Source organism: Podarcis muralis, chromosome 4, assembly GCF_964188315.1.
Source record: "Podarcis muralis chromosome 4, rPodMur119.hap1.1, whole genome shotgun sequence".
Lineage (NCBI taxonomy): Eukaryota > Metazoa > Chordata > Lepidosauria > Squamata > Lacertidae > Podarcis > Podarcis muralis.
The window spans coordinates 12,877,108-12,900,026 of NC_135658.1; the positions used below are offsets into that span (position 1 = coordinate 12,877,108).

Here is a 22,919-nt window from a genome sequence, read left to right on the forward strand (position 1 = left end):
CTAAGTGTTTTGAGCATCTCTCCGCTGACCTTCAGTTCATCCTAAAAGCCTGAACTAGCAGGAGATGCTGTTGCGGCTGTTTCAGAGGAGAAGGTTCTCTTTCGATGGCAGATCTTGTGATGCTGCATTATGGGATGGGTCATAAGCCCTCCTCCTTGGTATTTTGAAGGTCTCTGGTTTGTTCTTTGGCATTTAAGCCACAAGGAATCTAAAATAGAAGGGCTAATAAGAATGTCTAGATGGACAAAAGAGATAATACTGAACTAAATTAATCTGGATCCAAAGAGGGAGTTTTTCGTGGCATCCTTATGCAGTTTTTAAAATGCAACCTGGAAAAGTATCTGTAAGGAGCACTGGGAAAATTACAGTTCCCATTGCTCCTGGTAGAAGGGACAGGGAAGGGAGATCTTACCCTCTTCCAACCATAGAGGCAGGGCAGAGCCATTGTGACTAATAATAATAATAATAATAATATAATAAATTTTATTTATACCCTGCCCTCCCCGGCCAAAACCGGGCTCAGAGCATCTAACATCAAATATATAACATATTAACATAAAATCAGGCAATCAATTAAAATACATCCTAAACTCAAATCAGAATCAAAGTGAAATCCAATCAAATGGCAACCCACAGATTAGGATTGGGGACCTTAAATGCTCACCGGCCTAACTGTTTGTACTGATCTTATATGAGCCTGTGAGAAAAGTTGGGGGGACACTTTCATGCAAGTTCTTATAAGGAGAGATGGGGAGTCAGACTGGACCCCGACCAAAGGCCTGGCGGAACAGCTGCGTCTTGCAGGCCCTATGGAAAGGTGTCAGATCCCGCAGGACCCTGGTCTCTTGTGACAGAGCATTCCACCAGGTTGGGGCCATGGCTGAAAAGGACTTGGTTCTGGTCAAGGCCAGTCTAATCTCCTTGAGGCCCGGGATCTCCAAGATGTTATTATTTGTGGACCGTAGCCATTGATAGCCCTCTTCTCCAAGAATTTGTCCCACCCTATTTTAAAACCCTCTAGGTTGTCTCCCACCACCTCCTGTGGAATGAAATTCAAAACATTGTGTGAATAAGTAGGTTCTTTGTTCTGCCCTGAATCTTCCAACATTCCGCTTCAGATCTTTATTTTTCCTTCTCTGGCTATAATGCCCTATCAGTCGAAATAGTTATTTAGTACCACTGCAACTTGGACTGGCAGATCTTCTTTTTTTATATAACAGTGCAAAACCTTTCCTTAACAGCATACCATTTTTTCTTTAAAAAAAATAGAAGTCCCTCTTTTGTCAATTTCCCTCCATTTTTTAATTGGCTTGGAAGTTAATTGCAGGCAGGATGAGATCTTCAGGTTTATCACAGTTTAATTTAGAATTGCACATGCAGCTGTTGCGAGTGGCAAAGGGAAGCTGAGATCCTCATGGCCCAGAAAAAGGAGAGAAAACCCAACTTGATTGAGAAGCAACATCACCAAAAGTAACAATAATGCATAGTGAGGAGAAAAAGCCATATGTCAGAGTTGCAGAGACTCCAGGATATGTGAGCGAACATAGTGAAAGGATGACTTCATTGGCAAGGAATTACTTAGCAGAGTCGACAACAAATCCAAGAAACAAAAAATTATACCCTAAGAGAGCTAGCATAGTGTATTGGATAGAAGAAGAAGGAGTTTGGATTTGATATCCGAAGGAGTCTCAAAGCGGCTAACATTCTCCTTTCCCTTCCTCCCCCACAACAAACACTCTGTGAGGTGAGTGGGGCTGAGAGACTTCAAATAAGTGTGACTAGCCCAAGGTCACCCAGCAGCTGCATGTGGAGGAGCGGGGAAGCGAACCCAGTTCACCAGATTATGAGTCCACTGCTCTTAACCACTACACCACACTGGCTCCAGAGTGCTGGACTAGGACCTCCTCTTTCTTCTTCTTCTTCTTCTTCTTCTTCTTCTTCTTCTTCTTCTTCTTCTTCTTCTTCTTCTTCTGTATGTCATCCATCAGAATCGGTTGCCCCAGCCACTCTGGGCGACTCCCAACAGAATGTTTTAAACACAATAAAATATCAAACATTAAAAAATTTCCCTAAACAGGGTGACCTGAGGCCAGTCTTAGTTTCTCTGCCTACATCGTAGGGTTGTTGTGAGGATCAAATGGGGAGGAACAGAACCATGAATGTCACCTTGAACTGGGCACAAGAGTTTCTAAGGTGGGGGGTGGCAGTCTTGGTCACTGTTTGGATGCCAAGTGCCATTTTGAATCAGGATGGCACACTGAAACATGACTTTGGCATAACTTCACCTGTATTTTGTCGCAGATTTGATTGCCATTCAAGGTTTGACTGCCACCAAATGTGGCATGAGAGTTCCCAAGGTAGGGGTCTTCATTGATGTTGGGATGCCAGGCACCATATTATTGAATCTAGATGGAGGACTGAAATGTGACTTTGGCATGATTTTACCCATTTTTTGGCACAATCGGCCCAAACTCACAAATTACACTATCCATATTTTTTTTAAAAAAAACACACCAATACGTTTTGGTTTCTTAAAAATCCTGGGCTACGGAATTATATCCTAAACCTCTCGCTATGTCAAAACGGTTTTGGATGGCACCAATGGATTCAGTGTACACTTTACAATATGTGTGTTAATTAAATGTTTCCAGCTGACTGAATGGTTTTGTTATAATCTCTACAGACATTTCAGCTCTGCATTCTTAATTGCCGTGTCTCGGGTCAAGTAGATAATAATGCATTTTCTCTAGTGGAAGCAAAGGAAAAGGAAAAGCTGGGGGAGAAAAATGTACCCCTTGATTCTCACTGCTGAGCACAGTACATGTAGAAGCAGAGAAACCCCTGCAATATGATGTCAATATAATGAGCTAATTGTTCCATTCAGAGCTATTTGCCACAAATTAAATACACTCTTAAATTATTTTAATTTCTGCCTCTTCTAATTAGCACAATTTGGTATCTGTTTCATTCGAGCACAGTGGTTGCACAGACTCACTGCTTTCACCTTCAAGTGTGTTTGTTGCAGATGAGATCTTAAGGGACTTCTTGCAATTACAATGGAAATGATTTGATGGCATAATTCTTTGCCAAAGAACACCCACTCCCCACCCAAAATTGACTGAGTTTTCAAAGTATTTCTGGCTCTCAGAAATATTCCAGAAAATGACTTTCCTCCATCTTTCAGGGGTAAGCTAGTGGAAGCCTGTAGGACGCTCACCTTTCCACACCTAACCACTGTAAGAACCAATTTAACCTATTTACACATTGTGAATGAATAGGTCAAAAATTCGTACTTGGCCCCCAAGCAACCAAGTGAATCACACTGTGAATCAGGGAGGGAGGGTGGCTGCCGCCACAAAGAAGAGAGAGTAAGGAGCAGACAGTTGTTGTTGTTTAGTTGTTTAGTCGTGTCCGACTCTTCGTGACCCCATGGACCAGAGCACGCCAGGCACGCCTGTCATCCACTGCCTCCCGCACTTTGGTCAAACTCATGCTGGTAGCTTCGAGAACACTATCCAACCATCTCGTCCTCTGTCGTCCCCTTTTCCTTGTGCCCTCCATCTTTCCCAACATCAGGGTTTTTTCCAGGGAGTCTTCTCTTCTCATGAGGTGGCCAAAGTACTGGATCCTCAGCTTCAGGATCTGTCCTTCCAGTGAGCACTCAGGGCTGATTTCCTTCAGAATGGATCGGTTTGATCTTCTTGCAGTCCATGGGACTCTCAAGAGTCTCCTCCAGCACCATAATTCAAAAGCATCAATTCTTCAGCGATCAGCCTTCTTTATGGTCCTGCTCTCACTTCCATACATCACTACTGGGAAAACCATAGCTTTAACTATACGGACCTTTGTTGGCAAGGTGATGTCTCTGCTTCTTAAGATGCTATCTACAGACTGCCCCTTAAATAGGATGCTAGAACCAGTCGGCCCCCATGCTATGCACAACACAGTGTCAGAAGGGGCTGGCTCTTCCAGCCAGGCAGGCCATAAATGTGTTTCCCCACTTGATGCTGGATGGATCAGAGTGGTAGAATGGGGCATCTCAAAGTCCCATTATTTGTGATCAGTTCCTTTTCAAGCAGGGTTGGAGGAAAGAGTTCATATTTTGAGCTCCCCCCCCCCAAAAAAAGCCCAGTTTTAAATCTCACACCATCTTTAATCTTGACCTGGGTTTAAGATGGGCATTTCAACTTAACAGAGATGGATCCATTTTGAGGGTTTTCTCCACACCAACATTCAGCAGCTGCGGAAAGGGAAATCCCAATGTGATCCTCTGTTTGCAGCAGCCATCTGCTTCAGGCTCCCCTTCCACCCACACAAAAAACAGAAGTTGGCACAAAGGAGGCTGCGGAGAAAATGATATGGCGGAAAGTGGTTCAGAACCATAAGGCTGTTTGTGAAATGTTCCAGTAAGGTAAACACGCAGATAGTTCATGTGATGGAACCATGCAAACAATTTCAAGCAGCTTGCAAATCTCGTTTAGCAAACAGCTATGATTGTCTCTGAGTACTGGTAGGAGAGAGCCAAGCGGTGAAGGCCGATCCATCAGAATGCAGGAGGTATTGTCCCATCAACCTCATTCTGCCCTCAGCAGGGGGAAGGAATCAGAGAGAATGAGGGTTTGGTCAGCTGCCATGTGTGTGAGAGAGTTTAATACTTTTCCTTATCAATAGTTATGATGGCTATGCTGTGACTCCACAGCCAGAGGCAACAGCAGGAGGAAACAGCAGGAGGGAAGAGCAGACTTGTGCTCAGGTCCTACTTGTGGATTTCCCAGAAGAGGCATCTTATTGGTCACTGTGAGAAGAAGATGCTGGACTAGATGGGCCAATGGCTTGATCTGGCAGGCTCTTCCTATGTTCTTAATCTGTGAAGCTGGGGTTTGGTGTTATGGGACAAAGGTGAGAGCACCTCTTCACCAGCAGAAAGTAATATATCAGTGGTAGAAGAAGACTAGAAGAAGAGTTTGGATTTGACTACCCAAAGGAGTCTCAAAGCGGCTAACATTCTCCTTTCCCTTCCTCCCCCACAACAAACACTCTGTGAGGTGAGTGGGGCTGAGAGACTTCAAAGAAGTGTGACTGGCCCAAGGTCACCCAGCAGCTGCATGTGGAGGAGCGGGGAAGCGAACCCGGTTCCCCAGATTAGGAGTCTACCGCTCTTAACCGCTACACCACACTGGCTCTCTGGTACCTTGGGCTCACTGGTACCTTGGGTTAAGAACTTAATTCATTCTGGAGGTCCGTTCTTAACCTGAAACTGTTCTTAACCTGAGGTACCACTTTAGCTAATGGGGCCTCTCGCTGCTGCCACGCCACCACTGCACAATTTATGTTCTCATCCTGAAGCAAATTCTTAACCCAAGGTACTATTTCTGGGTTAGCGGAGTCTGTAACCTGAAGCGTCTGTAACCTGAAGCGTCTGTAACCCGAGGTACCACAGTAGAAGGAAAAGGGAGAAGGAAGGGGGTGTCAGCAGAGGAGATTATCCTGTGCATGGAGATGAGATGCTTTCAATGTCCAAAAGATTTCTAAGTAGTCAGGTGAAAAGAATCATCTCTTGTACTTGAGATGGACTTGGAAATAAACATAGAAACAAAGGCCATAGATCCCATCTTCCTCATAGTGAATGGGTGTTTAAAAAATATTTCCCAATATCCCCCCCCCAAAAAAACCATGAACAACAATAGCTGAGTTATATAACACAATCTCCACCCCACCAAAAAAAATACATTGAGTATGTAGTGTCATTTCAAGCATATTCTTAATACATTAATGGTGAATATAGCCTCTCTACAGGCAAAACTGAGTAGTTGGTGGGATAGAATTATAATAATATAATAATAATTTATTATTTATACTCCCACCCATATGGGACGTGGGTGGCGCTGTGGGTAAAACCTCAGCGCCTAGGACTTGCCGATCGCATGGTCAGCGGTTCGAATCCCTGCGGCGGGGTGAGCTCCCGTCGTTCGGTCCCAGCTCCTGCCCACCTAGCAGTTCGAAAGCACCCTTAAGTGCAAGTAGATAAAGGTACCGCTTTATAGCGGGAAGGTAAACGGCGTTTCCGTGTGCTGCTCTGGTGCCGGTTCGCCAGAGCAGCTTCGTGACGCTGGCCACGTGAACCGGAAGTGTCTGCAGACAGCGCTGGTTCCCGGCCTCCAGAGTGAGATGAGCGCACAACCCTAGAGTCTGTCAAGACTGGCCCGTACGGGCAGGGGTACCTTTATCTTACTCCCACCCATCTGACCGAGTTTCCCCAGCCACTCTGGGTGGCTCCCAATCGAGTGTTAAAAACAATACAGCATTAAATATTTAAAAACTCCCCTTCTTCTTCTCTAATATATGAAAAGAAAGAAGACCAGGTTTCAACAAAAGTATCTCTCTGTGTAACACCTATTGCTATGCTTCTAAGTCAGGTTAAAAAAGTTTTAAGATGGTGCCAGAAAGAGTTTATCTTTTTTTAAAAAAAAAAGTTAGCAAAGTGGCTTGTGGGGATGGGGTGGGAATTATTCTGTGGTTCATGTAAAATGGGGGGAAACAGATTAACATATCTTTTGGGCTCTGCTGGGAAGAGCCTCTGGCTATTGAAACTTCTTGATTTGTAACTGTAGAGGAGAGACATGTCGGTGGCCATATCTTGGTTGAAGGAGTCTGGTGCTCTTTTGTTTTCTTTTAAATCTACAAATGGAACAGGACGGATGGCAGAGATTTATAGTGAAAGAAGACAATGAATTTACCAGGTGTTCTTGCAACCTGGAACATCTGAGCCTGGCTTTCTGTAACAGGGTCTTGCTTGAGACCTCTCCAGACAGGTTTGAAACTTCCTTTTGAGGTGCAAGCTGTTATAGCAAGAGCTGAACATATTTTAGGAGTGCTTCATAACAACCCCCAGCAGGACAATCCAGCAAGAACTTTGATTAGGTTGATTGTGTAAGTCGGTCCGAAAACAGTTAGGGCTTAGAAGAAAGAGGGAGGATTTTTCAGTTGATAGGACAGTGATAAGTAGGATGAGTAAATTTTAAAGTCTAGATGTGTTTAAGGGGGACAACAATTTTGATGTCTGTTGGTAGAAACAAGTCAGAACTCCAATCGATGACTTTTAGAATTGTGTCTTTAGACTAGTTAACAGAACTTTTCCCCATGCAAACTTCAGGCAATGTAATGTAATACAGACACTGCTCCTTGATGTCTGCAAGTTTAATCAAGGGGAATTGGGTCAAAAGTTATTTACCCAGAGATTATTCTGCAAGTTGCAGTTTCAGTACCATGGACAGTTCAGTCTGATATGAATCCAAATGTGCTATTTGCATCATCTACATGAAGATCAAAGTTCTTTGTCATGTGTGCAGTCAGGGGTGCTCCTAAAGTGCACATGTGAAGTCAGACATTATTTATACAGCATTTTGCGGAACCAGGAAAATAGCAGGAGCATCAGGAGTTAGCAGTGTGCTCCAGATTTGGCTGAATCCTGAACCAAATTGGGCGGAGAACAAAATATTTCGGTAGATTTGATTTAAATCTGATTTCCACTTTTCTCACCAAGCCTGATCCACATATAAACAGAATCCTTCTGTGTATGTCTTGGCCTACATTTCCTTAATCGTTTAGCCAGAAAACCATCAGCCAACGATTACTCCCTTCTTATAAGTTGAGGCTTGGTAATTGTAGGTGCAACAATTACACCCATGGCCCACTGTGCAGGGTTCACCAAGATGATTTAGAAGACTGATGCTCTGCAGGACCTCTATCTATCCTGCCTTGCAGAAGCCAAAGGTTACAAGATTATGTGAAGGACCTTTAACCAGCCAGTCAGCTCCTCTAGGGGAGTGTAGCCTAACACACTACAGGTCTAGTCAGTCAATATTGGACTTCAATTGGGCTCTAGGCTCCTTGCAGAGAAAGCTGCTCCTGTAGCAGCAAGGTTCCTTGGAACAGTCCCAAGTCCTGAATGTTCACTGCTTGACTTGGACACTGCAGGTGATATGAAAGACATCTGTCCCTTAGAAAGCTGTTACCAGTCAGAGTAGACAATACTGAACATGTGCAAAAAAACTAGGAAGCTACCTTATATCAGATAAATCTAGGTGTTTAAGAAGAACCCTACTTGGAAGATGTTTAGTAGGGCCAGTTCTGGGGTGATTTCTAATACTTGCTTAGCTATTTTACACATTTCTGGTATGGCTGTTGTCCAGAATAGTTGGATTTTGGGGCACTCCCACCACATGTGGAGGTATGTGCCTGTGGAGGTGCACCATCTCCAACATTTTGGTGAGGTTCCTGGGTGTATTAGCGCTAGTTTTCTTGGTGTTAGGTACAACCTGTAGGTGAGTTTCAGAGTGAGTTCTTTTCTTTTCATTGATATGAATTTAAAGGGGGGGGTTAGATCAAATTCTAGTCCATTGAGTGGGGTTAATAGAAACATCGCCACCCGACCCCACCCCCACTCATCTTCCCCTCTCCAAATACAGAAGAAGAAGAAGAAGAAGAAGAAGAAGAAGAAGAAGAAGAAGAAGAAGAAGAAGAAGAAGAAGAAGACTGCTATGGCCAACCAGATCTCTCCAATAAGTCCATGAGCAAGGCTTGAAAAAAATAGCCATCTCCTATAGCTGTTCCTTAGGGAAGTGTTTTCAGGGGAAGATTTCCTCTGAACATGGACCGTCTAAATCTCAACTGGAAGGCCGAGCCTCTGTACAACTGCATCCATGTCCTGCTTCTGCACAGTTAGGTCCTTTAACTTCAGTGGGTTGCATATCACCCAATATGGCTCTGAATACCAGTTGTTGGGAATCACAAGTGAGGAGGGCATCACTGCACACAGGTGATGGAGGCTTTCCACAATGGTTAGCCATTGTGACAACATAGTGATAGATCAGATGTGCTTTTGACCTTATCCAGCGAAATGCTTCCTTTGCTCTTCTGAGATTGCCTTCTGTATCAAAAGGAGGTTTCTGTAAAAAGATTATAAACCTAAGACTTCTTAGAAAAGCAAAAGTAGTTGCAGTTCTTTGGATCTCAGCCAATATTTTGGAGACTCACAAATCATTCTTGAAAGCACCTGTAGGATTCCCCGTCTTTCCTGAGGAAGAGAAAAGTAAAAAGTACCTTTGTTTCCTATTGTGTAGTCTACAAAGGACTGTCAGTTAACAGATTGTTCTTTCCCCTCTTTTGTTCCTACCTGATTATTCAGAAAGACCAGCATGATAAGGAGTTGCCCACTTTGTCATTCTCTTTTATTCCCTGAAGCAAGATTTGGGTAGCTACCATTTCTCTCCCCCTCCCCAGTTCTCCTTTCATTTTACAGCTTATCATTCAACAATGGTACCCCACCCACCTCTATCTCCCTTGCTCTATGTAGTAACTTGATTTGGCTAAAAGCCGGTTTAAAATGTCATTATTTCCCTCTGTCTACATTGGCATGCACTTTGCTGGAGCATGCAAAGGGGGGCATCAACGGGGTGTCAATCAGAATTTCCTTCCTAAGTCATGGCACCCGTATTTCATACTCAGCAGAAAGTTGCAGCAGTGCAAGTCTTCATTAAGGAGTTTCAGATCAGCTTTTATGTCAGAGAAGAGAAAGAGCCCTCCACCTCTTCTCTCACAGCCCCTCCAGCTGCTAAACACATGGATTTTTCTGCCTGGAGGTGGGTGAGAGGAATCACCTGGCCATAGCAATTGTTTTGGCTTGGGATTGGCTGAGCAGTGCAAAGAGCCAATTGGACAGAGAATGGAAAGAGACGTCTCCAGGAATCTCTATGTTGGAAAAACTAAGGAGTGTGTGGGAAACAGGAAATACCGTGGTTAAGAGCGGTAGACTCGTAATCTGGTGAACCAGGTTCGCTTCCCTGCTCCTCCACATGCAGCTGCTGGGTGACCTTGGGCTGGTCACACTTCAGAGAAGTCTCTCAGCCCCACTCACCTCACAGAGTGTTTGTTGTGGGGGAGGAAGGGAAAGAAGAATGTTAGCTGCTTTGAGACTCCTTCGGGTAGTGATAAAGCAGGATATCAAATCCAAACTCCTCTTCTTTGCATTTTTATTTTTTATTTTTTAGACACACACATATTCTTTAAACTGGCATGACAATGCATCAGTTACTCTAATGGACCAGCCTCCAGTGCCTTCTTATGAGTCAAATGGTTCTTTGAACTTATTTTTGCAAACTGCTGACCCAGTTATTGCTGTCACTATCACATCCCTGGCCCTGACTCAGACTCTGATCATCAAGATGTGGGGTCAAAGTTCACGTACTTCCAGAGCACCCAAACTCCTTTCTAGATAAAAGTGGAGGGGCTTCAGTGCAGCCATCAGTTGAGGGGAAACCCATTATGGTGGTTCACACAGCCCATCGGCATTCCAAGGCCTGTGAGCTGCCTTACCCATTGATTAAAATCTTATATACACCTGTTTGTTTCAGGTGAATGTTGAACGCAAGTTTGTTTTGATTCTATATTAAAGGAGAACTCTTTTCAGGCAGTGAAATGCAAGTTGACAAAAAGGAGCTTGGGATTCTTGTCAACGGTTGAATTGGTCATGTGATAGCTTTACTGTGCATCAAAGTCTTGTTGAACTCGGGTTCAACATTCTGTTCTGGCCAGCTGGATGTTGTCACAAGCCCTTCTCATAGTTACCTGGTACATGGTGGTATTAACCAGGTTCCTAATGCACATTAGCAACAAAAGGTTCCTTTGCTCTTTAATATCTAGCACTACTGGAAATCTGGCCCTTTTCCTTTTGCTCTCTTAAATATAGAATGTCCCACCCATCTGCCATTGGACAATTGAATTCGTTGCTGCAGACAAATGTTCAAGCCACAACAGCAGGTGGACATTTTTTTTTAACACACTATAAACGTTCAGAACCAGGCTTTGCAGTTTTCCAAATGCGCTTCAAAGATGTTCCATTGAAACTGTGCCTTCCTATTATTATTTTGACAGACAGAAGAGGGGAACAGAAGATTGAAAGGATTGTAGGAAGCGGGCGCTTTTTTCAGAAAGCAGCTTTAATAAAAGGAGTTTATTTCTCTGGAGTTTCTTATTTTCTGGGTTTGTTGGGCATTTAAGAATGCTTCTTTATTGCTCTCTCCTTCCCTATTCGGAGAGATTGGGGCATCAATTGAGGCGAGACAGTCATGGATCACTATAGGTCGGGTTGGATAGCTCCTAGTGATCTGGGGCTGTCAGAGAGTAGAGCATCAGGTGGGGAACCCCTTGAGAAGGCTGAGACCTTCCTAAACAATGGCTACATCTTTCCTGGCGAAGGTAGGGTGCTGCCTGATATTCCTTCCTGCCTGATACCCTGTCCAGCAGGATTGCTGCCTCCAATCAACAGCTGTTAAGCAGAGGCATCAATTCTGCAGAATTTAGGATGCTCACAAGCAGGTTGTGAAGTGCACCCAAAATAATTGAAACCCATCCCCATTCTGGGGTAGGGGAGATGCAACTTCTCTGTCCCCCACCCCCTCCTGGACATGTGTTTAATCCGGGTCCGTCTGTCCCCCCAGCCACCATAATTAGAGTTTAGTCCTGCCCCCTAACTAATTTGGGACTGGATTCAAGATGGGGCAGGGAGGTCCCTGAGTTGGACAAGGGCAGGTTGTGCTGATTGGAGCCATGCCAAAAAGCAGGGTGGGGATCTTTGTGCAGCTCTGATTTTTGTGCACCTAAACTGCATCGCAAACTCTTGAGAAGTGTGCGATCCAGCTTGGAGTTGCATTTTGATCTTCAAGCAAATTCACATTGGGTAATCCATAGCAAAATGGACTGAACAATTTTCTCCTCCATCCCTATTTATCAAAATAGGCCTTCAGCTGATCTAGAGGGTAGGGACTATTACTGTTTAATGGGGTCAAGGTATGTTAGATATGCTTCTTAGGAAAATATTTCCATGTCTGCCACACGTGCAGATAAATCGGTGTTCAATAGCACAAATCTCCACATCTTAGCTGTGCGGATTCCTTGAAGCCAGTTGAAATAGATTGGGGGCAGAGAACACAGGTTTCCAAAGTGTGTGTCTTCAGTCAAACATCCAGTTCACAGACCTACCCGGGACACTGATTGCAAGAGAGCAGAGCCCTCTTCAGGCCAACTCTTTAAAAGCAGCCAACAGGCACCCTTCACATCAATGATCTCAAATCCCACAGTATCTGAAATTTGAACCCAATTTGCGGGTTCCACTTCAGGCAAATCTCAGCCTGAAATACAAAGCTAACTTGCTGCAAGTCTCTTTGCACATGAGCAGAGGCCTCCATGGATAGAGCTTTCCATGCATGTGTGGCGAGGCTTAGACACTTTTCCAAAATCAGTAGAAACCCTTCAAGACTCAGGTAAGTTGGGGTTCCTTGTTGTTTGGGGCTTAATCCTTAACCCAACCCACACCATCAGACTAGGCCTTGTCCCATGTGATATTTTTCAGGTACATCCTGCATTTTGGGGTCTCTTGAGGGCAACAGTGAATTCTCATATGAATTGAGATATGGACAGACCCTCTTGAACTAACACGCAGAGCAGAATGTTATCAACTCATTTTCACACTTGCAGAATGTTGTGACACAGTTCTCAGTTAGAAAAAGCAAACCGAAGTACGTTTAAACATGCATGTATGGAGAGGAAATGCATTTTGAAAGGTTCATTTGATGGAAAATGCTTTAAAATGCATATTTCAATGACATTAAATTGTGAATTTTCACACAGTTTGAAACCCCCCATGCTCTCAAAGAATAATCATAAGACCAAAGTTTGGGGAAATTGTTATATTTGTTACAAATTATGTTCCTGTGTTTCCAGTTTTGATCAAATTGGGCTAGAGAGGAGCTAGAAGGTTAATCGGTCCATATTAGCAAGAGAGAATCAGGCTTTGTCATCACCAGGGCTCACACTCCATCCCTACTTACCTGTTCTATTCTGACAAACAAGCCCATTATGACTCTAGAAAGACAGATTATGCCAAATGCATACTTTTCTCCAACAGCTTTACTCCACACAAATAATAACTTCCCAGTAGTTCTGACCAGTCATGTTACTTAGGATGCCTGCCAATGCAACTGTGTCTTTGTTTGGGTACCATCTGTCACTTCCATCTAATGTCCCAGAAATGAACTAGCTTAGCACCTTGTTGTTGAATCATTCTGAATACCTTGAGGTTTCATAAGAATTATACTTTTTTTGTTCAACTTCGAGACATTGCCAAGTAAATTGTTGTGTACCGGCCTGGCAAAATCATTTTATCAACAACACCCTTAGCTCACCTAGCACAGTCAGAGGTTTGTATTTATGGGCTCTTCCAACACTTGAATCAGGCTGCCCTGACCTGTTACATCTGCTGGCATCTATGCATGAAGCATGGACATCTGTAAGGACGGAACCTTTGCACAGACAACTGTACCTGTAAAAGCTTCCATGCAGCATGCAGCCCTAAATGATCAGTGTTCTAGATCACAGGGAAATTTTTGCAGAGATAGTGTGACATCAAAAGGGCAGCAGCTAGTGGGGAGAACATCTTGGGAGAACACGAAATTCAGCCTTTGAATAAGGTCCCTTGTAATATACAAAAGTTATGGTGCATTTTCCTGAAATGGGGCAGCAGAATTCATTCACTCAGGACTGCTTTGTTAAGTAAGAATGCGCGAGAGAGAGAGAGAGAGAGAGAGAGAGAGAGAGAGAGATTGTGTTTACAACAAAAATGAGGCTAGCCTGTTGGCCAGAGGGCAGTTGTCATTACACAAGGGCCAACATTGATGCCGAAATCCAGCATCTCCTGAGCTCTGCGAGTGTGGCTTTCTCCCGATTGAAGTGCAGAGTGTTTGAGGACCGGGACATTCACAGTGAAACTAAAATGCTTGTTTGCAAAGCTATTGTACTATCAACCTTACTGTATGCTTGTGAAACATGGACCACTTCTCAACGCCATCTCCAACTCTTCAAAAGATTCCATCAATGGTGTCTCCGAAAAAATTTACACATCACTTGGGAAGACAGGCAAACTAATTCCAGTGTACTGGAAGAAGCAAAGATCACCAGTGTCAAAACAATGATTTTCCAACATCAACTTCGTTGGACTGGTCATGTTGTGTGGATGCCTGATTATCGTCTTCCAAAGCAACTACTCTATTCTGAACTTAAAAATGGAAAGTGTAATGCTGGTGGTCAAGAAAAGAGGTTTAAAGACTGTCTCAAGGCAAATTTTAAAAAATGTAGTATAAACACCAACAATTGGGAAATACTTGCCTGTGAGCACTCCAATTGGAGAAAAAGCCTTTACCAAAGGTGCCATGCGCTTTGAAGACACTCAAACTCAGGATGCAAGGGAGAAACATGCTAAGAGGAAGGCACGCTTGGCAAATCCACACCGTGATCAACTCCCGCCTGGAAACCAATGTCCCCAATGTGGAAGGACGTGTGGATCCAGAATTGACCTCCATAGCCACTTACAGACTCATTGTTAAAACCCTGTTTATGGAAGACAATCTTACTTGGCTACGAGTGATCGCCAAACAAAGAAGACAGACAGAACACATCCCAGGCAAAGATGTAGGACAGAGTGCAGCAGAAATAAGACCATAAAGATTTTTATTGCAATGACAATAAAGATTTATTATTATTATTATTATTATTATTATTATTATTATTATTATTATTATTATTAAAACCAGAATAAATGAGTGTCCAAACTCCAGTGGTTCATTGAGGTACTGCATGAAACTTTGGGGAGAACTTAATGATAGAAATGTTGAGAAATATCAAACTGCAGTTAAAGGCACAAGAGCAATTCACAGAGGAGGCTTTTCCTGGTCAGCTGGCAATCCTAGCTTAAAGAGTAGGACCACGCAGCAAATGATGGAGTAATAGAAATTGCAAAATGTTAAGACTGATAGCCCAGTTTCTTATATTGGGAATCTCTCTAATTTTTGTAATTCTCATACCAAATGACCACAAAACACTACGAAACATTGAGGAATCCCCTTTTTCTCAAATCAAAAAACACGAATGTTGCCCTTGCAGGAAAATCATTGCTGCTATTCTTCTGAAATTTGACAGGATTCATCCCCTCAGAAGGAGAACCTAGCCTGCAAATTTAATCCAATTCTTCCCCCAAAATAAAAGAGTTAAGGACTTTTGTTTTTTCTCTCTCAGAGGGGTCACTTTAGTAGTAACCAGCACATAACCCCCAAACAAATGCTTTATACATTCTGGAAGAGCTAGTATGTCTGTGGATTTTATTCACTCTTATAAAAAGTGAAAGGTTATCACCTTTTTTTGTTTGTTTGTTTCCAAATAGATGAGGGGGGGAGGGCTAAGTAGACTTGGACAGCCAACCAAGTGCCTAGGAACTGATACAGGCTGTTTTCCAATGTGCTAAGCATATACACACCAGGAAGTCAATGGTTCAAAGACAGGTACATAGGAAAGCTGGAGAGAATTGGTGGTTGTGGGATAGGTTGAACCATACCAAAGTGATCACACAACCACTTTGCCATGCACGCATATCTACACAACTCACACTCTCAAAAGACTTGTGTGTGTGTGTGTGTGTACATATGTGTGTAAACTAGGTATATAACCTTTCAATTGTGTGTTCGTGGATATTTCCACTGTCCCCACCCTGGCACTACGTCATTGATATTTTTATAGAACCTGGGTATCACCAATACTATTCTTAACACTCTAACCACTATGTCACACTGGCTTACAAATCCCTTGTTGAAAATAACCAACCAGAGTTGATGACATTGATATATTTGTTTGGAGAGTTCAAATCTCTTTTGGAATATATAAGTTTGCTCTTAGCAATAAAGTTCCCAGCTGCTACATTTTGAAACTGCTCCTGTAATCAAAGCCAATCCACAACACACACACACGCATGGATTCAAGGGTGCAAAATGAGAAGTTAACCTTTCATGCCCCAGCATCCTGTTTTCGGACAATGTCCAAGAGCAATGGGGACATGAATGCCCTTTGAATTCTCACCACTTGCCTTGGCTTATCAGTTGGAATGTGGAGGATAATGGGAGAGCAATCAAAGCTTCTGCTAAAGCAGACAAACTATTCTAATCTCTACATTGTCATGGAATTACGGGGGTGAGAGGATATATATATATATATATATATATATATATATATATATATGTACATATATAAAAAAAACATATCCCAAAACAACTCAGAACAAAGAAAAATTAAAGCTGAAGAACAGCAGGCAGGAGAGCCCTAAACTTAATCCAGTGTATTGCTATATAAAGACTTGCCATCTGGAGCCTAATTTTCAACTTTACTGCTGGTATGTATCATGCTGTTCCTTTTTTTATAAGAAAAAAGCCATATATATATCACTCATTAGAGTGATGGGTACCCAAAATGCCACTGCTACTGGTTATTTTTAATCTTCAGCTATTTTGGAAAAAAATCTGATGCAGTCTATAAATAGAGGGCTGTCTAGAAACGGTGCACCTGTTTGGATTTTGCAATCCTTTTCTTTCCTCCCTACCTCTCAATTTTTCTAACAAGATGTGTCCATGTAGCACTACTACCATTAATGTAATACTCAGCCTAACATCTGTTGCAGGTAATTTGGTAGAAAACATTATTAAAGAGAGAATTATTACGTGTACCGAAGAACAAGCCTTCCTGGGGAAGGATTAGCATGGCTTCTGCAACGAGAAGCCCTGCTTCAGCAGCCTTTTAGACTTCCTTGAATGTGCCAATAAACATGTCAATAAATGTGGTCTGGCATACATTATGGGAGAAATTCAACGTTGCTATAAGTTAAAAGTCTGTTAGTGGTGCAGTTGATGAGCTAGCAGAATAGCTTGTGCAAGAGAAGGGCAGGATGCCAGCATGGTTCTTGTGCCTAGTTGTGCAACAGATTGCAGTAGCCCCAGCACTTCCTGTTGCACAACCAGTTACACAGCAAGCATCTGCTAATAGAGTTGTTTCATGGGATTTCATATTGTGCAAATGTTATTCTTACCCTTATGCTAGTGCAATAGTCCTTATGCTAGCAGTCAGAGAAAGCTGAATCTGAGCCTATGGTTTGTACCCAAAGTACTACTAGATTATGCATCTGATCAGAAGAAAGATTTCTGCTTGCACAGTGGGACTTGCTGCCTCTCCTCCCCCACATACCCCTTAAATCCATTCTATAGTTTCTCTGAACACTCAGGAACTGATTTAGGAAGGGCAAGGGGCACATGTGGGGGAAGAAGAATAGGGAAGTTCCATTGCATCATCATCATCATCATCATCATCATCATCATCATTATTAATAATACCCCATCCATCTGGCTGGGCTTCCCCAGCCACTCTGGGCGGCCCAACAGAATATTTTAAAAAAAGATAAAACATTAAACATTTAAAAATTTCCCTAAATGGGGCTGCCTTTAGATGTCTTCTAAAAAGGAGAAAACCTTGCACTAATGGGATGTTTTAGTTGGATACCACTCAGTTTTCTTGGGCTTTGAAAAAGCTTTTGACAAAGTAAAAGGATAGGTCCCCAGTTGAATTAGCAATGTCAAGAAAGAGGATGGGGAAGGGACTATAGCTCTGTGGAAGAGCATCTGTTTTGCATGTAGAACGTCACAGGTTCAATCCCATCATCTTGAGTTAAAACTGGGACAGACTCCAATCTTAAATCCTAGAGTCACTGTCCGTCAGTATGGACAGTAATTAGCTATCCTAAGCTGCATCAACAGAAGTATACTGTCCAGGTCAAGTGAAGTAATCGTTTCACCCTATTCAACCTTGGTCAAACCACACCGGGAATACTGTGTGTGCAGAGGAGCGCAACAAAGATGATCAAAGCTCTGGAAACCAAGCCTTATGAGGAATGGTTGAAGGAGCTGGGTATGTTTAGCCTGGAAAAGAGGAAACTGTAAGCCTACAAGGACAGTTCTTGTTTGGGAGTCAGTAAATCACCCAAAGATCTGTCCTGGGACCTGAGGGATCATTCCAAATGATCTGGAATTACTGGTGAGCAGTGAAGTGGTCGAGCTTGCAGATGATGCCAAATCACTCAGAGTAGTGAAAACCCAACTAGACTGCAAAGATCATCCAGAAGATGTCTCCAAACTGCGCTTATGGGGAAAATAAAATGGCAAATGGATGTCAGTGTAAATGATGTAAACAAGCCCAAACTCCATATGTATACTAATGAGATCTGAACTGTTGGAGACTAACCAGGAAAGACAGTGTGGAGTCATGGTGGATAGTTCCATGACAACATCAACCCAGTATGGAATGGAAATAAAGTAGCTTGTAATATGATGCCTTAACTGATTGACTCACACACACACACACACACACACACACACACACACACACACATATGTGTGTGTGTGTGTGTGTGTATACATATGCATATACATATACATATATATGTATATATATACTAAGAAACCCAGGAGAAGGCAAAGCATCATTCATGCAAGGAGAGAGTTGTGTCCTGGTTTTTACAATATCCGTTCATCTATACAAACTGAAGAAAGGAATCACATGAGCAGTATCACTTTCCCCAAAGACATCAGCAATGTCCCAGGATGCCATCACTGACCAGCCTACCTTCTACAGTAAGACAATTATATCAACTGCCATCCAGATGTTGTTGCACGCCAACTCACATCAGCTCGGTCAGCAGTTTTGTATGATGGAAGTTGTAGACCAGCAATAGGGACCAGTTAAGGTAATCAATTAACAGTATACCCCAACAAATGATTGTTACAGAGAAAACTTTCCCAAGTCAACTGCCTCCTTCTTTTGGGGAGGCGAAAAACAACACCTTACATAATAAAGCAGCAGCAATTTTGGGAATTCCGAAGCAAAACCAATATTCCTTCAACAAAAGTGTAGCTTTATTGCAAAGGGAAGTAAGCCAATATGAAGTAGCCTCTCTGGTGTTGAAGACACTATTTCAGCATAAACCATTTGGAAAGATTAAGTGATATTTCTCCACTCGGACACTGTAACAGTTGCCTTTGACTTGCTAACCAGGATTACTTCAACTTGCCAGTAGCATTTCAAAGAATCGTAGTGCGAATCAACAAGTGTCTCGAGTTATTTGCAAAAAGTTGAAGCGACAGAGAAATCCAGCCTGCAAGCACATACACTTTTGGAAAATTTAGCATGCCTAATCCAACAGACTTCAGTGTAATCAAGGACATTGAGGTGAATATCTTAAGTGCTGGAGACTGAATTTTCACTACCAGCAAGACATTTCTAAAGACACCGTATATAATCAACAAAGTCACATGACCAAGATTTTTTCTGAGATCACATACCATATCAAGCTAGAGTCAGAAAGCCCCACGTCCAGTCACTCTTTCTCCATGACATGACATTTTTCTAGTTTGTCTTCTGTGGGAGAGCATTCAGTCATACTTTGCTGCCCCACCACCATCTAAAGTGGTACAATCAGGTGCTACTTTGGCACTTAATAGTTCTGGCTGTATAACAGAAGCCTACCTTTGGGAGAGGGGAGAAGTCCTACTGAACTCAGTGGAGTTTTCTTAAACATTGCAAGAGCATGATTGCTTGAGTACTCACTTTAATGGGACCACAGCAGCGTAAGCCAACAATTACTTCACACTGACTGGATACTTTGCCCTGTGTCTTAATCCAGTAGCATCCCTGTAACCACCTGTGTTTTGGAAAGAGCCATATCAAAGCAACTTCACTGCCTTTGATAGCACATTGCTAGAGTTGCATTCCCCCCCCCTCTCCTGCCACAGCCTTCAAGGGGGCCACATGAATGCTAAGTCTTTGATGACTTGGTATTGGTTGCAATTTACAGAAAGCCCACCCTCCCAAAGCTTTGCCTGAAAACTTTTTCGCATCTTGACTTGTGATTCTTAAAAGCAGGCACTACCTAAGATTAACTGCTCTCACCACATTCCCTCCCCCTTCCCCTGTTAGAAACAGCGAAGCATGTTGCAAGCTCTTAACAAGATCAAAGTTAATTGAAAAGTCTGCTGATGACAGCCAGATCTTGCTGCAAGGTGTAACTACCCCTGGTGCATGGGAAGGGCTTTCAACAAAAAACAAATGAACCAGCTGATAAAACCCTTGTACACAGCTACATCTAAGCAGTCAATTGGAAAATGCTTTGCTTTCAAAGTACGATTTTCAAACCAGTGGCTAGCTTGCCCTGATGCACAGACCGAACCATCAGTTTGTGCTGAATGTCAACACACCGGTCGCTCAGTCCAGTCGTTTAGCATCAGGGTCTGTGGCTACTCAGGGGGAGACCTTTGGCAATTCCTTCCTACCGTGGTGACTTGCTAAATCCAACAGCTTGCGACAGGGAGTTGTGCACAGCGAGATCGCTCTCCACTACTGAGAAGCAGGCAGCCACAGGCATTTGACAAGAGAATTACAGGCAAGGAGGACGGCAAACATACCTTGAGTCGTGGACTTCCCCCACCTATCAAGGCAGCCAACGTTCTATGCCGGCGTATGCCCTTGATGTGCCTGGAATGCTGCTGAAAGTGCACTCAGCATCAGTGGCACTTTTTCTGCTGTTGACAGGAGGCGCGGAGAGGTCCTTTTGAAACTTGCCTCCAGGGTGGTTGCTGTCTCCTTCCTCCCAGCAGGATCAGACTGTGGCTCCTCGCCCTCAAGCCAGGGAGGCTGGAGTCCTTTTCCCAACTGCACTTGCTAATGCTCCACTCTCCGGGAAAGCGCCGAAGTATGTGTGTGCCGGCAGTAGCAGCGCACGCTCATCAGCCAGGCACGAGCAGGGAGATGTGAGATGCATGCCGAAAAAGCCACAGCAAGGAGAAGCAGGTTCCTGGAGCGCAGCCTCTCTTTTTAATCCCCCTGCTAATTACACCCTATTGACCTTCCCGCGATAGATCACCAAGGACTTGATCAGTCAAGAAAGAGAGAGAGGTTTCGTACAAGCAGATTCCGCCTCCTTTATTGTTACAGACACCTGTCAGAGAGGGGAAAGTTTCAGGGTTGGGTTCTCCCCCCCCCCCCCCCTTGCTGGGGTTTTGGCATTTCTTATTCATCAAGCCTTTCCTTCTTGGAGTGAATCCCCACAGTGCTCACCGCTGATCTAGCTCAGTTGGTCTGAACAATGGCAGGGAGGAAACAGCCTCTTAGCTTTATGGAAGAAGATTCCTTGAAATCTACCAGGGCAATAACTGAGAGGCACTACAACACATTGTTTGTCCTGGCTGGGAAATCTCGAGGGAAGCTGACTCGCTTGCCTGCAGTGGAACAGCAACTAAATCTTCAACCATGACTGGAAAGGAAATGATCTGGGCTACACTTTTCTCTCTCTGCTTGTTCTCTTCTCTTTCCCCTAACAATGTTGATTGAATCCAGAACTGTACTGGGCATTTTCCAACCCTCTCTCTGTTCCTGAAACTTGAAGTGCAACAGATAGCATTCTGCTCGCTAATTTATGGAATTCACTGCCACAAGAGACACAATGATGGTCATCATGGCCACCAACTTGGAAGACTTCAAAGAAGGATTAGACACTTTCGTGGTGCAGAAGGGTACCAATAGTTACCCTCGTATCTAAGGGACCGCCTCTCCTGGTATGTCCCACAGAGGAACTTACGATCTTCAAACAAAAACATCTGGGAGGTCCCAGGCCACAGAGAGGTTAGGCTGGCCTCAACCAGAGCCAGGGCTTTTTCGGCTGTGGCTCCGATCTGGTGGAACGCTCTGCCACAAGAGACTAGGGCCCTGCGGGACTTGACATCTCTCTACAGGGCCTGCAAGACAGAGCTGTTCCACCAGGCCTTTGGCCAGGGCACAGCCTGACTCCCTCCTTCGGCAATCTTCACTGAACTCTAGCCCATTGGTTGTCATCAATTTGATTTGAATTTATTTTATAATGAAATGATTTTAGAATGTTGTATTATTTTATTGTTGTTAGCCGCCCTGAGCCTGGCTTCGGCTGGGGAGGGTGGAATATAAATAAAAATTTATTATTATTATTATTAATTATTATTATTATGATAGCTATGTTCACCAATGAAAACATTGGATAACAGTTGCTGGGAATCACAAGCGGGGAGAGTGCTGTTGCACATGACTCATGTTTGGGGTTTTCCCATGAGTAGGCCACTGTGAGAACAGGAAGCTGTGTTGGATGGGCATTTGACCTGATCCAGTAGGGCTCTTAAAAGGCCAGGGTCCTGGAATTTAATTTATACCAGGGCTATCCAATCCAGAGGCTTCATACTGAAGGGAAGTCCACAACCTCCCAAAAGAGTCCATTCCACTGTCGAACATCTCTTACAGCCAGAAAGTTCTTCCTGATGTTTCTTACAAAGAAATTTGTCCAACTAGTTCAGAATTCTCCTGTCTTAGATTATAACCCTCATGGGGTATAGGACCCCAAGAATTGGAAGGAACTTAAGGAATCACCCAGACTGACCCTTTAAGCAGAGGCTTGACAACCATATGTCAGGAGTGCTCTGATGGTGTTTCCTGCTTGGCAGGGGGTTGGACTCGATGGCCCTTGTGGTCTCTTCCAACTCTATGATTCTATGATTCTATGATTCTATGATTCCTCCTCCACACACACACACACACACACACCAAAGAAACCCCCCACACTATCAGGAGATAGGCCCTGTCCCCATCACAGGGCATCAGGAACAACCACCCATTTCCAAGGTTATTTTTTTTATTTAAAAAAAACTCCCAGCTGCCCCAAGGGACTCATTGGGCTAAAGAGAACCTAAGAGAGGCAGAAGCACCTTGCTCAGAGTGGTGGTGGAGGACAGAGCTGCAATGCTAGGTTCCTGTCAGGTGTGTCGCTGCTGCTAACATGGAAGGGAGAAGCCACAGGGAGACTGATACAATGTGGGGGCACCTGCAGAACAAATATGGTACTCCCATTGTTGTGCTCATGCTGCGCCAACCTCCCTAACACCTCTCTCCTCTTCCTCTCCTTCACGATAATTTGCCATGGC

General features: G+C 43.6%; 1 long non-coding RNA gene across 1 annotated transcript in view; it reads right to left on the minus strand.

Annotated features, from left to right (window-relative positions):
• Window positions 1–20,787, minus strand: part of LOC144327374 (uncharacterized) — a 682,853-nt gene extending 662,066 nt beyond the window's left edge. The window contains exon 1 of the long non-coding RNA XR_013392457.1: window positions 20,382–20,787. This is a non-coding gene — a long non-coding RNA (uncharacterized LOC144327374). The remainder of the gene's footprint in view (window positions 1–20,381) is intronic.
• Between the last annotated feature and the right edge of the window lie 2,132 nt (window positions 20,788–22,919).